Here is a 6844-nt window from a genome sequence, read left to right on the forward strand (position 1 = left end):
GTGACTGAGATTTTACTTTGATCACTCAGTTTGGAAAAAAACGCTTAGCACTGTTAACGCTGCATATCAAATGGGCACCTTGCATCTTTATTCTCATAGTTGCACATTAAAGAGAGCATCAAAGTCGCAGACTTCCTTTGATTAAGTTGGGGCAGAGTCCCTTCCTCTCAAATTGACAGTTGTTTTGGTAAAAATCTTCCTTTGGAGATGTTATGGATTGAGGATGTGACTTTTTCCCACACTGTGTAGTTTTAACCTTGCTTGAACAAAACTTTAGTGGGAACTGTTCTGTTTAGCCTTATTCAAATTAAAGGCCCTCTCTATTATTAATCTTCCATTATTTTCCAGTGTATTGTTTTCTGAAAGTAAAGCATATCCCTTATTATCATCTCCTAAAAAAACACCCACCCACCCCCTATGTTGTAATATTATCTTTGTCTTCAGCTCAGCATAGCAACGCTGGACAATGTTCAGTCATGACTAGTTTTGTTCCCATCTCCCGGGTTGACTGGAACACTATTTCTTTGTGTGGTAGGACAATGCAGGAAACAATGTCAACTTCCCCCCGCCCCGCTTTTCTGCACACTTATTTTGGCAAGAGCATCATGTAGCTGGTTTGTGATTTACCATTCTCTGGGATAAGGTTCCCAGAACCAGGTATTGCTGCCATCTTTATTCCAGGCTGGATAAATCTTTGTGAAAATAGCAGATTTTATTACAAAGTTTTTCCTTCCGGTGGAATTTTTTTCATGGGAGGATACCAGTGAGAAAGATGAGGAAGAATTAGATAGATGTAAGAAGTGGCTGAATTTTAACCTCTGGTGGGAAAAGGAGTAGGGAATATTCTTTGAATAGGTTCAGTTGCACTGAATAGACATGTTTTCTAGAAACTGCAGTGGTTGAATCATTTTAAGTTGCTATGGGATCATAAAAACATATGACTATTTCCTTGTTTTAAACTATTTTCAATAAAATGAGACCATGTGATATAATATCCACCAATATGGCCACTGCCATTGCTGCACGGCCTCATGAACCGTAAAGCTGAATACACACAGTATATGTGTTAAGTTCTATGGCATTGGCTCTCATTAGTATGCGTTCAGTGGGTAGCGCTTTCTTAAGCCTGCAACGGAGAGATGCAGGCTGGTATGGAATCCTTGATTGCACTTCTTTATAGTTCAAACAATACTTTCATAATAGCTTGTATTCTACCTTCTTTTACAAAATTTTTTTTAAGCTGTAAGTTAACAGAGATTTTGAGACTTTCTTCTTTACCCCATTCACTTTTATAAAACCTCTGCGCTCAGACATTTCCTAAACTAATTCAAACAGACAATCTTGACAATACTTGTAAACTTTTTGAGAGAACTGTCTTTATAAGAAGGTATTTGGAAATGAATGCACTTGCATGCAGTAAGTCCTTTTGAATTTTGAGAACTGGGGTGAAATATTATCTGGGAGTGTCCTGGTTTCAGCAGGGATAGAGTTAATTTCCTTCCTAGTAGCTGGTACAGTGCTGTGTTTGGATTTAGGGTGAGAACAATGTTGATAACACACCGATGTTTTAGTTGTTACTAGGTAGTGTTTACACTAGTCAAGGACTTTCCAGCTTCCCATGCTCTACTGACTGAGAAGGCTGGAGGGGCACAAGAAGCTGGGAGGGGGCACAGCCAGGACAGCTGACCCCAACTGGCCAAAGGGATATTCCATACCATGGGACATCATGCTCAGTATATAAAGCTGGGGGAAGAAGAAGGAAGGGGGAGACGTTTGGAGTGATGGAGCTTGTCTTCCCAAGTCACCGCTACGCGTGATGGAGCCCTGCTTTCCTGGAGATGGCTGAACACCTGCCTGCCCATGGGAAGTAGTGAATGAATTCCTTGTTTTGCTTTATTGCAGCGCATGTTTCGCATTCATGGATAACCTGTGCAATAGTGTCCATGGTCAAGTCCCTGCTGATTCTCTCCCCCATCCCACTCTGGGGGAGTGAGCGAGCGGCTGTGTGGTGCTTAGTTGCCGGCTGGGGTTAAACCATGACAGGGAGTTACCAGATGAGGAGGTAAAAATGCTACTCTAACTACAAATGAAATAATTTTATGATGTTTAAAAACTCTAGAGTAAAACAATCATAGAGGAGACATTAAAGAAATTTCCAGATTATATCAGTTAAACCAGTGAATTTTTCCTAGGATTAAATAATTATTGAAGAAACAGCATGTAAAATCTACTCGACTTCAGTAGGTCAAATAAGCATGTTCTGGAGCTGTAATTAAACAGAATTAAGGTTATTGTTTTTAAGTAAAATGAAAGATAGTAGAAGACTTCTTACTGAATGTGTTCTCATGAACCTGTTGAGCAAATTTGCCTTTGAATGACCCATAAAATGGAATGTACCAATTAATACGAACCCATCCAGTGTCCTGTCAAGCAATTAGTATTTTCTAGTCAGGCTACTTTTCTTGCGTTTTGCTCACTAAGTTCCTGTCCCCATCAACAAGGTAAGTTTTCCCTTGAAGAACCACTCTTCTAGTTCCTGCCTGCTCTGGAACGTTTGTAATCCAGACTTTTGATTTTGTTAAATTTCAGTTGTATGTAGATTCCCCACCAGACAGCTCCATTTGTTTCCCCTGGATTTATTTAGACTACACTTGGATTCTGTGGGTTCAATTTGAAGGTTACAGAGTTGTGAGATGAGAGAAAAGCCCCGTGCTTTAAAGAGTAAGGGCTAATGTGAAAAATTTGCTTATGGCCATTGTAAAGAGAAAAATCTGTACAAATTGGCATGCTATATATGTATATTTTGTTTTGCACAATTTCTTTCATAGTCTGCACAGTATTTGTTCTGGATATCTTGAGTTGGTCCCTGTCAGCTTTCAGCTGGTATCTGAAAATATTTTGTTTCCTAATATCTAAACCTTAATGTGGGCCTTCTGGAGTGTTGTATTACCAGACCTGTTTCAAATGATCCAGAAATTTAAATATTTAAGCTTTGCAGATATTTGTGGCATATTTGTCGTCTTCTGTAACAAATTGATCAACCTAGTGTTTGTTTAGAGGGTTTAGAGAACGGACATGCAGAAAAGATATTCAGCATTAAGAGAACAGCAAATTTCTTACTATTCTGCTTCATGAAATTTTGGCAGCTTAGAGGCTTAATAACCAAAAATTAAGGATAGTATCAAATGACGATTCATATTCATCTGTCAGGGAGCGCATAAATCTGAGAGCTGTTTGAAGCAAAATAACTTTGTTTTGAGTTACTGGAGCATTTCTAGGCAGCAGAGCTTCCCTTCGAGTAAGGGGGGGGCGGGGTGGAGGGGAAGAGAGCTTGATTTTACGTCCCTGATTCTCTAGGCATCTCTGTAGAGCACGTCACCAGCATGCCTGGGTGCCACAACAGTGCAGCAGAGCCCGAGAGCTCTGTACAAACACAGCTCTCCCGTTTTCCCCGATTGGGAAGGGATACTTGCTGAAGTGGTACCCAGAAATGCGTAAGAGGGCCAGGAAGAGAGTTTGCCAGAGCCTATAACACAAAAGTCTTCCTTATTCTTTGTGTGAGCAACCTAGGAAATTTTCCCATCAACTTGCATGTGGAGACTATTTGATTTCTAGTATCAAGAAAGGGACCCAATGTACGGGAGCTTTGTGTGCTGTTCTATTCTGTGAGCAACGAGGCCTTTAAGCCTCCCAGGGACTAGTTCAGCATCTATTTGGTTGCACAGAATCTCGGTTTGTACACCTTGTATGTATTCCTTGTATGACCCCCGCTTTTTAACATGGTGTGCACAGGGAGTATGATGGAATTAGCATGGGAACCACACTATCTCGGTCTCATGATATTCTTGAGCTCCACAATGTACGAATCGCTAGCGTGAAGTTTTTGTGTGTGGCTATTGAAGGATTTCACCCTGCAATCGTGGAAGACTCATGCAAAACAGTTTTCTTACTGCAGGCTTGCAATTTCTGTACTCCATGTAAGTAGGCGGATATATTGTTTTTCTGGGCAAGTGGAATATTTTTGAGGAATGTTCCTGGCATATCACTAGAAGGGTGTAAGTAAGTAAATAACAGTAGTTTAATTTATGTATTTTATGAAGGGTTAAAGATGTAGCTAGACAAGCCAATTTTCCTGATTTCCCCACCCCCAACATCTGAAATCAGTGATTAATAACTCTAGCAGGCGCTGACTTCATGCTGGCGTTGTTTCATACAACGCTCTCCCTCATCAGTGGCTTGTTCTACTTCAGCCTCAGAGCTTCATGGATTGACAAGACAACCATCCCTAAGAAAGGAGGCGTTGTACTATATGATTTTCACTTTGCCCTTTTTTTAGTGGCTGTTTTTGAAAGACTTGTCAGAGGCTTCAGTACATAGCAAAACTCTTAAGTGACTATAGAAATTTTCAGGGAACTGCTCACTTACGTACGGTACCGGTGCTGAAGCTGCGGTACATCCAAAAATTCCCACTCTTATTAGGCCTGGAATTCTAAGTCAAAGGTTTCAATAAATGCCTTTCTGAAAGAACTAGTCTTATATCCAGGGTGAGCGTGAGATGAAACTTAATTTTCTTTGTTGTTTTCCTCTAGAAGACAAGTAAAAATGAAGAACATGTTGAGAGCATGGTGCTTTTCATTTGCAAAAGTCCTAATTAGCATTTTCTCTGCATGCAGTGCAGTATAATCAGCATTGGTTGCTGTCAGAAAATTCATGGGTACGTAGCTTCTACTCACTGAAAGTCCAGTGTTTAGAAGTAAATAATTAAGGTGACAAATAGCATTTTTTTTTCTGGAAAGGGTATGATGGAGAGAAAGAAATTGCTTTGCAGTGCGAACAGTCAAAGGATAAGTTTTCAGAAGACTCTCATTTTAGGATCAAATCTTTGGGTGGTGTCTCTTGAGCTTAATTGTCTCAGTATGGCTTTCCCCTTCTCCTTCCTTGACCCTGAGAATAGCTGTCCTTGGTTATGGGGCGAGGCGTTCCTTGCTGCTGCTGCTTTTTTTCTTTCTTTTTTCTTTTTTTTTTTTTTTTGAAAAGGAATCTCAAGAAATTCAGGCAGAAGAATGTTCCAGTAGGGAAAACTCAAGCATAAATTTGTTTTGCTATCTGTTTGTTCTTGGAAATAAAGGGAAAAAGGTTTCCGTGTTACCCTCTTGGCAGTGTACCACAGCCTTTGTAACGGACCAGGCCAGCCCAAGCCAGGGCACCAGGGAGGCTGAGGAAGGCTGGGGCTCACCAGGAGGCACTGGACCTCAAGGGCCTTTCATTGAGTTCCTCTGTAGATAAAACTATCCCTGGAAAACAGGGGCTGATATTAGGGATGAAAAGCTGGGATGGAAGATTTTGATACAAAAATCTAAATATCCTTAGCATGATGGCATCGCTGTCTTGAAAATTGCCAAGCTAATGACGCCCAAGGGCTTCGATATGAGTTCGGGAAGAAAATAGGCTTGAACTTTCACAGTATTTAGTATTGTTAGGGGACTTGCTTCTCAAAAGCAAGCAAGAGTGTTTTCTTAGGAATGACTGCAACAGTACCAGCTCCGATGCTGGTCTGAAAGAAACCACAGTGAGTAAATGCAGGCATCACAGGCAATTGATTATTTTCAAGAGAATCTTTAAAGGAAATTATTTTTTAAAAGGCCCAAATCAAATGCCCATCACGTTCGTGCTTTTTCATGCAAGTTGCTTTTCTCATGATCTGTTCGTTTCCACCGCTCACCCTACACTGTACAAGGTATTTTTAGGGAAATACTAGACAAAGCGTGACATGAACATTTTTGAATGTTGTCTAGGCATAACTGACCTGTTTCTTTACTTCAGTAAAGGAACTGCCAATTCTTACTCCAATATATTTATAATTTCATTTCAGGTAAACTTACACAAACCAGTTTTCTAAGAAGTTGCAGGGCACTTATGTAACTGAACAGTGACAATGAGTAAAACCAGAAACCAAAAGGATAAATATAGCTTATTATCCAGGCACTTGGGGAAGTAGATACGTCTACACGGAAAAGAGCCTCAAGTTAAGCTTTAGAGGTTTGGTTTTCTTTTCATACTTTTTAAACAGTGTTGATTTTTGGTGTTTTTTTTAAAACCACCTGTCCAAGTGCCAGGATCTTTGCTTTTAAGTATTCCTTCAGATTCTGGTTTTGGTTTTGTCGTTGTGTCTGTTGAACTCTCAAGTTCCTATACCTTTTTGATACTATTGCAAGCTATATCCTAAATGTTTACTATCAGTGATTTTCAAAAACTGAACAGGATAAGAAATACCCAAATTGCAGTTTCTGGAAAAGTAAAACTTAACAGCAAGCTGGGCGTTAGAATGGTCAGGCTCCGCTGGGACACTTGTTGTTATTTAGCAACAACAACAAAAACTTTAAAAAAAAAAAAAAAAGGATAAATTGCTGTTGAAGTCTTCTCTTGTGCCAGTAAGGTTTCCTGCGAAACAGCAGTTCTGCACTGTTGACTCTTGCTGCGGGTGTCCTGCGAGACGGGGGGAACTCCTTAAAAGTAAACCTGCACGTCGGTATAGAGAGGAAAAGGGGAAAAGAAAAGGTGGCAGAATCGGGCCAGTGTCGTTCGCAAAAGATAGAGATTAAATTTGGAGTCCTGTCTCTTCAGAATAAGAGCCACCTGCTTTTACCATGTCTGGCCGGAGGTTTTAAATAGCAAATGCTGCTCATTTTGCGATTTCCTTTAAAGCAGCTCGCCGCTAATGGCTCTGCGCTCCCTGCGGAACGACAATGGCTCTGGGCTGAGACGCCGCGATTTTGCGTCCCCGCTCGTCAGCCCGGCCCCCAAATCCGGGCTCCGCCGCCGAGGTTGCCCGGAGCGCGGCCCC

Source organism: Pygoscelis adeliae, unplaced genomic scaffold, assembly GCF_000699105.1.
Source record: "Pygoscelis adeliae isolate BGI_AS28 unplaced genomic scaffold, ASM69910v1 Scaffold304, whole genome shotgun sequence".
NCBI lineage: Eukaryota > Metazoa > Chordata > Aves > Sphenisciformes > Spheniscidae > Pygoscelis > Pygoscelis adeliae.